Source organism: Parasteatoda tepidariorum, chromosome 11 (assembly GCF_982258835.1).
Source record: "Parasteatoda tepidariorum strain Cologne lab strain chromosome 11, Ptep-v5.0, whole genome shotgun sequence".
NCBI lineage: Eukaryota > Metazoa > Arthropoda > Arachnida > Araneae > Theridiidae > Parasteatoda > Parasteatoda tepidariorum.
In genome coordinates this window covers 50,868,179-50,878,562 of record NC_141765.1, presented here as the reverse complement: position 1 = coordinate 50,878,562, position 10,384 = coordinate 50,868,179, and the positions used below count along the sequence as shown (strand labels likewise).

General features: G+C 28.1%; 1 long non-coding RNA gene across 1 annotated transcript; it reads left to right on the top strand.

Annotated features, from left to right (window-relative positions):
- The first annotated feature begins 497 nt into the window (after positions 1 to 497).
- On the top strand, positions 498 to 9,507 carry LOC107451060 (uncharacterized). The gene is made up of 3 exons (XR_001585024.4): positions 498 to 1,304; positions 6,698 to 6,769; positions 9,137 to 9,507. It is a non-coding gene; the product is annotated as an uncharacterized LOC107451060 (long non-coding RNA).
- The last annotated feature ends 877 nt before the right edge of the window (positions 9,508 to 10,384 follow it).

Genomic DNA, 10,384 nt, shown 5'->3' with positions numbered 1-10,384 from the left:
TATATTCTAATTTATAATCATATCCATATACAGCAAATTTATAAAAAATTAAATTAAGAAAAAATTTTGCTTCAATATGATTAATTTTTTGTGAGAATTTGGGGGAATCTGCAGGGGGAATGGCCTCCCCGCTTCGGTAGCCCGACGACCTGACCTCGAAGTCGAACACTTTGTGGTAGAACAGTTTAATAGGGACCAATGCCGCACACCTCGGGCCCTCCGTGGATTGATCCAAGTGGTCACCCACCCGCACAATGACTTCAGCTTATTATGCTTGACTTTGGTGTTCTTCTGGGAACCGTGTCAGTCCACTGCGGTACACGAAAAAGGAAGAATCTCCTTTCAATTGAAATGCAAGCTCAAACAATAAACAACAAATCTACGGGGCCTCCAGGGCCAAGCGGTATTCCCTGTCAAACACTGCGCAAAGTTTGTAGGTAGCGGGTTCGAACATAGCCATCTAGAAAGAACCTTCTAGATGGTTATGGTTCGAATCCCACCGTTACCCACTGGATGTATCTTCGTGCTCTCATTCTCTGTATTTTGATATTATGTCCTTCTGTTTGACAAAGGTTTATAAGCCTAAATTGAGCACAAATCGACAACAATAATCAACAAAAGGAAGTTGGCAACAGTCCTAACGTGTTTAATCCGGTTGGGTCTGAGTTTTAGCAATTTTTTCAAATTCTTTAAATTCCAAGAACTAATAATAATGACTTCTGAAACAATAACGAAAATCTTAAAATGCGATTCATTTGATGAAAACAAAGACTTGTGTCTTATAGTGGAAGATACTACGGCTTATTGCCAGAAGGATTTTGTTAAGAGAATGAGTCCAACTATTTATGATATTGTTATACTTCAACCCGACTGAAACGAAATGGTTGTTCCTACAAGCAATTTTGCTAGAAACGCAGAGCTATAAGTGATAAGCAGAGAGCTCGCCGCGCTTAAGTATACTCAATTTTGCTAGTGCTACAACTGTTATGAATAGAGAATCATACATTAACGATGAGGACTCATGTGATGTTAGTTACTATGCTGGGATGTTGGAATAAGCTCTCTACTTGCCACAGAAAATATTAGAAAAAGAAATTAATTGAACAGATTGTTCCCCAAAATGTTCGTCAAGTCCTTCGAATTGCTACAGATTATAGAAAATTGGATTTAATTAAGAAATCTGTGGAGCTGATAAGATCTGAAGTTGATAAATGACGCATGTCTATTTTACTGATATTTCTACTCGTAGCACGGCAAAAATAGATTTTTTATATGGCGTTGAGAGCCATGGACTGTAATTTCAGGTACGATCATTATTATGCCAATAATAAAATCCAGTTTGGATCAGTTAATTTAAAAAAAAATATTGGGGATATTTTAGTTTACTATAATGTTATTTTAGAGAAAAATATACATATCTAGAAGAAAATATCTTATAAAAATTTGGAAAAAACCTAGCTGATTTGCTGTGAAAGTGGAATTGTTGCAAACTTTTATTCTGCTTATTATCATACCTTTTTTAAAAATTTCCTTTTTAACAGAAAGCTGGAAGAATAGAATTAGGATTTTATAAGTATACTTATCAATTATTATTAAGAAGATTATTTATATGTATTAATTATTGTAATGATTTATATCTACTTTAATATTGGTTAAATTTCAGTACGCAGGTGCATGTTAACGTATGCACAGGAAAATTATTAATATGTATGTCTTGAGAACGATCAGAAATTTTTGTTCTGAAATCTGCGAAATCTAAATTTCTTTCAATAATTCATTTACCCCATTTTGAAATTAAAGAATCATACCTATTTTTAAAAATTTAGATATATTTAGTTTAGTATGAATGCATATATGGAAAATTACATCTTCCCTAAAATGCGTGAAAAATAAACATCGCTAAAAACTAATGTAGGCTTTTTTCTTTTATAAAATAATTTCTGAACGGCCGCCAGAATTTTCTTTAAATTTTTTTCTTTCAGCTTCAACAATATATTCTAAATTATGTTTATCATTCCTTAACCAAATTTTCTAACAAATCTGTAAGCAAAATTACAAGCAAAGCTGTCGCTGATTGTCTTTTTGCTTATATTTGCTAAAACTTAGCTGAATTTGATCTTACTGACTTGAGCTCTCAATTCATATCAGAAATATTAAATTTCTTTTTTAAAATCGTGGGGTATAAAAAAAAATACCACTTGTGTACACCCAGTAGTCTGTAAGCGAAATGATTAATATTAGCATGAAATCAACTTTATATTCCTTAAAGAAGGAATAAATTTTAAAAACACTGCAACAGTTCTAAAAAATTTGTATGATGACATAGCACAAAAGAATTGTCATCAAACATGATACATTTTGGTAAAAGTTTGTTTTTAATTTTTTAAACTATTAATCCAGATGTTCAAGTACAACAAACAAATAAAGCGCATTGTTTTAGATGAAATATTCAATGTAAACAATATATATAAGTTTTCAAGACATTATAAAATAATCAAGAGGTATACTGATTTGACCATTACTTGAATATCTGCAGACCCTTCTTAATATTTAATGAAAACATTTTCTATAACAAAAATGTACTGCTTATTTTCTGCGTCTCGCTGGAATGTATGTCATGCTATTGTTGACTTTACATATTTCGTTTAATGTATGTATTTTTAATTGTTTTTTAATCATTCCTCATACTTTTCTGATTAAATATTAGTACATTTTTATTAATTTTTACCAAGAGCGAATAAAAATATTTTCATTATTTTCTTTGCTAAATAAACCTAATAGCTAATTTTTATTCTATTTAATCACATAATGGATTATTGTTCAAGGTTGCACAATGATATTTTTGGTGTTTAATTTTTAAGCCAAATTTATTAAAAAATTATGTTAAAGATAGAGGAGGGTTGACTTCACTTTTGGCAGTGTTCTTTTTAAATGACTCTCACCATTAAATTTGAAAAAAATCAATTAAGGATTTCACATTCACTTTGGATTTGTATATTCTTACCTGCAGGGTTGAAGAAAGGAGAGTTTAGGTTGCCTTAGTGATGCATCCTGACCGTTAAAATTTCTTTTTTAAAACAATTAAAAATATAGCAGATTGCATGAGATCTCATTCTAAGAAATCTGTTTTTTTTTTTTTTTCTTCAACATAAAAAGTTTTTTCTTTTTCACAAGAAACCATATGAAAGTGCAGTATTTTCTGCATGCCTACTGCAATAAAACTTTATTTTGATTAATTGCGTTTCTTTTTTTTCTGACATTCATTTTATATGATTTTTTGTAGTATTATTAATTATTGATTTCTTTAACATAAGAACTGAGATGAGCACTCTGTGGTACTAATCAGTTCTACACAATTACAGCTTAACAAAATCTATGTACGCATTACAAATATTTATTATGAACCAAAGTAATCAAGAATGCAGGATCTGAAATGAGCATAATTAATTAAAAGAAATTCACATTTGTTAACTAAATTGTGATTGCCGAATAATTCTGATTCCATGTGTACTGGAATAATTCCTCTTTGATTAATTTTCCTTGCACGTAGAAGAGATTCTAGAAAATGTAAGAATGTTTTTTATGAATCATGTTTTTTATCCAGCTGGTCTACCTTTACTGTTTTATTTTAAATTTTTTATCATTTGCACACTTTCCTATTTGTTTTGCCTAAATTCGATATATTTTTGGATGATTAAAAACTGCATCAAGAGTGAGATAATATCAGGGTTGGGTTTTTGACATGACACGTCAAAAATCTAAGGCAAGTTTCATATATGATATTGGAGACATTTTATTAGATACTTATTCATGCACAATACTTGCATTACTTATGACTAAAATTATGATTTATATTATATCACATGAAAAATTATTAAAATATTGAAACTATCTATTAATTGATTTTTATAATGATAATCTTTATACTTTAAGACCCATATTACAACTATTCGTTTATATTATTGGTCATAACTGTGAGTTGTTAATTATTATCAATATAAATGTTGATTTTAATTCTTTTAATTTAATTAGATTTTTTAAGTTAAGTCAAATTAAAGTGTTTGCCAATAATTGTCTAATCTCAATGTATAATTTTCTTTTTATTCTTAATATTTGATGGTATTAATTATATTCGGGGCAGCAGAATTTGTCTGATTGAGTGAACAATGCTTTGGAGGAAATTCAGACAACCATGGGGAAACTTTTGGTCTAAAAATATTCCTTTCAAAATTTTTTGTTAAAAAATTTGTTGTTGGCAAAACTTTTAGGTTAAAAAACATGTAAATATTTGTATTTATTAATTCAAGTTCCTTAAGTTAATAAGTGAGACCTTAAATTTAATTTAATGAATAATTACTATTTCGATATAATTTTTTTTCTATTATAACATGTTTGTTTATTCAAGAATTGTGTAAAATCAGATGAATTTTTTTTCTTATTTTAACTTTATTTTCCTAGAATATTTTGAAAAAGTTATTGTATTAAAAAAAAAAGCTAAAATTTTTTGGGAATTTTGATCAAAAAATAAACTTTGTTCATAGGGATTGTTAGGTACTGAAATTTTTCTGCACTTTTGCTTATATGTACATGAATATTTACATTATTCATAAACTAATGTTAATAATATTAATTAGGTTTGAGTTTTGACATGATGCTTTAAAAACCTGTCATAAAGTATCAAACACTGACATAAACTGTTGAAATCTGTCAAAATCCTGGGGCAAGTTTTTTTTTTTTGACACTGGAGACATTATATTTATTATAACTATGATTTATATTTAATTTTTTTCACATTTAAAAAATGTTGCAAAAATAATTGAAACTATTAATTGGTTTTTCTAATCGTAATCTTAATACTTTAAGTCCCATATTATAACCAGGGTTGGTCAAAAAGTGGTTTTTGACATGACAAGGGTATAATACTGGTTTAAACCCGTCAAAAATGTCAAAAACTGAAGTTTGCCAAGAAAATATATAAACTTCAAAACTACCAACAGTTGCCATGCATTATATTGAAATTTAATTATACTATAGGTACTCAGCAGGTTTTAAAATATTTTTTAATTAAAATTAAGGTAAAATAACAGATTTAAAATCTCAGAAATTTATATTCAAATGCATGTGCAGAAAAATTTTGCACACAAATTTTTTAAATATTTATATTTAAAAAAAATTTTCTTTTCTTTTTGATACTTAAGAAAATTAAAAGTTTATTACTATGCATTTTTTACATATAAGGAACATATAACTAATATTTATAAGGAACTTACAAGTTATGTTGTATAAATACAAACTTGATACAAGATACAAGTGTATAAATTTTTTTTTTTAATGTTATACCGAATATCTTTATTATCCAGTATGTTAATTTGAATTTAAAAGTAGTTATATTTATGAATAATGATAAATATAATTGATATTGTTTATTATATTTATTTATAATTATTACACTTATCATTTTAAAACAATTTTTATCTCTTAATTTTTTTTTCGCCACTTGTTTTAAGAATACAAATAATGCATATCTTGAAAGCAAGAAGTAATTATTCAACAGCTGAATATTTAGATATTCAACAAAACTATATCGTATTCAGCAAAATGAAATTCACAAGTATTTGGATAAACTAAATTTTCAGCATAGTAAATGAATAGGCTGAATATACTGTAAATCGACACTAACTGCTCTGTGTATTTAACAGAAAGCACTTAAATTTGTATTGTCTTATGTTAAAAAGATTATTAAGAAGATTTAAAAGAATATTAAAAAGATTTTTCTTTAAAAGAAGATGTCTAATGTACAAAACTGCTAATGTTTATCTTTAAAAATGTCTAATTTTTAGTATAATCTATACTATACACTAAATTTGGTTATAAATAAATTTCTTTATAATATCACTGCAGATTTTCAATAACACATGAAAATGAATGCATGATATTACAAAAGATGTGAGTTTTCAAAAGTACAAGATTTTGGTTACTATTCAAAATATAAGTGTTTCTTCAAAATTTTAAATTTATTTTTTCTAAAACATATTTAGAAACACTATCCTTTAAAAAATATATAAATTTTATGTATTAATTAAATTTCACATATGAATATAGGTTTTTGACATTTTCGACATTTTTGACAGTGAGGTTTTTGACGTGACGGTTTAAACCGTCAAAAACTGTCACATGTCAAAAACCTGCCAACCCTGATTATAACTATTGGGTTTATATTATAACTAATAACTATGAGTTGTTAATTACTATCAATATAAATATTAATTTTAATTCTTTTCTGTTAAAATATAGACAGATTTTTTTGAATAAATAAAATAAAAGTGTTCACAATAATTGTGTGATCTCAATGTATAATTTTTTTTAAAAATTATTCTCAAGATTTGTTGTTATTAATTATATTCAGGTGAGCAGAATATATCTGACCGTACAAGCAAGGCTTTGGAGGAAATTCAGCATCCATGGGGAAATTTTTAGTCTAAAATTTTTTTTTAATCTTAATTCTAAGTAATAAAGGTCTGTTTATTATTCTAAAGATCTTTCTGCCATTAAAAAATATTGTTGCATATTTTCAGAATTTTTTCTTATGAATCAGTAGCCCCCGTTCTCTGTAGTGGAATTGAATAGGGATGTTTTTATAATATGATCATTTGTATATAATTATTTTTATTTATTCATGTCTTTTTGTTTTATTCAGTTTCATCCTATTGAGTGTGTTGCAATAATTCAGACTTATGAAAACTATGACTGAGAAAGAATAAAGCCTGAGGTATGTATATGTATATATTTTAATTTGTGTTTTCTTGTTTACTATGATTTATCTTGTTTTATTTCTTAAATGACTAGCCCTTTTTTGATAATTAGTACATTCTAGTTGTGACAAAGTATTTTTTAGAATCTTCTTCCATTGGCATGACAACCATTTGTGGGAGAGAACCTTTCTACATTCTGCTCCTTTCGGCAATTGTTCTGCAGTTAGTAATTTTTAGGATTTTGAAATCCTCTTCCAAGCAGTCAAGCCCTCTGATCTTAGGCCTGCCTCTAATTCTAGTTCCCGTTGGTTTGTAATTGACGATCTTAAATGTCAAGGAAGAAGGGTCCATTCAACAGATGTGCCCCACAAGCTTTAAGCGACTTATTTTGATGTATTTAATCAGTTCGACTTATTTTGATATATCAGTTCCCTTGAATAGCCATTAATTATAGTTGAAAATTGTATAGTCTCCATAAGCCATCCACGTTTATAGCACCAAAAATTTTTCTCAAGGCTTTTCTCTCAAAAACAGGAAGCCAGTCTGTCTGTGATTTAGTTCAAGACTATGTTTCGGATCTGTAAGTTAAGACAGATCTAATGATTGTTTTATATAGCATTATTTTTGTTGATCTTTTAATAAATTTTAACTTTAGAAGTGTTCTTAAGTCGAGAAGGCATTGATTAGCTGCTATAATGCGTCTCTTTATTTCTGTGTTTATATCGTTTAAGGCATTAATGTTTAAACCAAGATAATTGCCAACAAGTTCGAATATAGAATTTCCAATTTCTAAAAATTAGTAATTTGCTGGTGTTTTAATAATTGGCCTCTTTTTGGTCGTGTCTTTGTTAGCAAACTGGATGCATCTTTTCTGAAAAATTCTTAAGATCAGTTAGATAGTATTTTTTAAAAATATTTTAAAACAAACAGCACAGAGAAATGGGGCCCGTGTTGAACCAGTTGGGTTTGTGGGGTTCTTATAGGCCCCATCTCCCCATTACTAGCTCACATCCAACCCATATTATCAAAATGATGAAATTTTGTACTCAACTTAAAATTTTTCTTTTACTAAATAAATGAACACAAAGCATGTGGACACAAAATAAAATTTAAATCCTGATTTTAAAGCAATTTATGCTTCTTTCTAAACCGGTGAAAACCCCACATAGGTCTAAATGGGCAACCCATACAGATCTCCCTGAGATGTCCATCTATTGGTCTTGTAGATGGGTAGCCCATATGGAATTTTGTGGGTTGCCCATTTCAACCCATATGGATATTTTTATATCGGAAGCCTATATAAATTTATATGGGTTGCCCATGTGGATATTTGCTGACCTACTTTACCAAACGCCGTGAACCTTTTGGAAGAGTCCGAGGTCGTGGTCATCAACATGGACATGATTTGCATTAAAGTGCTGGATCCTGATGGCTATATCTGCAAAGACCATGCACTGGAATACTTTTTGAAACAGAACCTCAAGGAGGTAAATATTTCTGGATCCATTGCCTTGAGAATATGGAAATCTTGCGGAATACGTTGATTGAAAGACATCATGTTGACAAAGTATTTGGAAAACTATGAAATAACCGATGAACTGATTTTCCGAACAGTTCTTGAAATCCAAAATTTTGTGTTTGCTCACCCGCTGGAAACATGGTATTTTCAAGAATCATCCGACTGTCCAATCTGTTTGGAAGAAATTTGGGTAGCTTATTTTAGAAGAAAACATAAACCTATGATTAAAATTCTAGTTTTAATAATTTGAAATTCTAATTTAAATAATTTGACAATTTTGCTAGATTTTTAATACTTTTTAAGAACTCTAAATAAACATAAAAATTTAATTGAGAATATTTTTATAAAGGTTTTTGAAGTTAAAACATTTTAGGGTTATAAAAAAAAAGCTTTTTTGATGCATGTACACAAATTGGCAACCTTTTATAAATTTAATGTGTTTATAAAAACACATGTTTGCAATTGTTTTACAGATATGTGCGTGCCCAAGACAAAAGAGCCCATTAAATAACTAGCCACTTTTTTCCTGTATCACAGGAAGATTGCATTCATTGCATTGCCACAATCGCTCAGTAAAAATAAGGGAATTTGATGTCAACATTTTGTGCTCATTACACTTGTGTCATTTCCTTGCAAAATCTGGATAAATTCAATATTAACTACTAGGTATATGTGGGAAAATATGTATTATGTCATGCGTTCAGATTTGTAGATTATAAAAGCTTTGCATTTTTACTTGTAATTTAAATGTTTATTTTTTTTTTCAATTGCTAAATGTTAAATCTTTAATGCATGTTTGCAAAAAGTGCTTTATTATTTCAAGTTTTCTTTCTTATCGTTATATATTTGAGAATATTAATTTCAGAAACTGATAAAAATGAAGCAATGCTAATAAGATAAGCAACATCATTGCTTTCATTATCTACATAATACAGCATTTAGTGATGAAGATCCAGATTATGTTACCTCCTTGACAACAGTGAGCAGATTCTAGCTAAATTTTTGAATTACCAGACATATAGAGAGCTTAAGAGTGATATTAGCTCAAGCTAATATTTGTGTTAATATTAAACATAATTTATTATTTTTGTAGAATTCTTGTCATTTTATTTCATATATTGGATGTATTCTATCATTTGAAAAATATGTCTGTTCCTCAAATCTTTGCAGATTACTTTTTTTAATGTTTGTAATGTACTAACATATTATAATAAAAACTGATTTTATTTTTTCATATTTTTAAAGTTTTGAATAAATTTTTAGAATGCATTCTATCTGAATAACCTTTAGAATAATACCTGTACAAAAATTTCTAAATGATGCTATTTATTTTGCTTTCTACCATTCACTTAGATGAAAAATATGAAATTGTATATTTTAGAAAGAGAGCTGAAGCATTGAATTGAATTGAACAATTGGCACCAAAGTATACGGAGTGAAACATTGACCTTTTTCTCAATTGACTGAACACTGTGAATTATGAAATTACATTCTGGCTAAACAGAGCTTGTGCAATAATTAGGTTTAGCAAAAGTTTATAGCATACGGGTCTTGAATGTCTGACCATTCGATTATTTATAAGTAGCCAATCAAATAAGCTCTCTTTGCTTATAAATAGTTTGACAAGAAAATGAAAAGATCACAGAAAGATTAGGAGTCATTTAGCAGTTGAGCATAGCAGCGCCATGTATTTCAGAGTATATCTGGTTAAGCCGTGGTAGATGCCGTGAAACGTGAAGAAAGTCCATTTGTATAATTTTATATTTTTGAGGAAATTTATTTGAAACCTTTTAAAAAAACTAATAAAGATTGCAAAAAATAATTCCTAAATAGCTGAATATTTAAATATGACTTAATTGCTTTGAGATAGCTTAATTGCTTTGAGATTTATGATGCTTTATACTTGTTAGTAATAAAAATCTTTAGTCAAACTTGTGTACAAAATGCTTCAATATAAAAATAAAACAGTTTAAACTATAATCATTCAATTTATAGTATTTTGTGTGCAATTAGGATTTATAATTATAGTATTTTGTGTGCAATTAGGATTTATTTATTATAGCCGAATATTTGGTATTTGGTCAAATCACTAATTAAAATTTAGTACATTTTC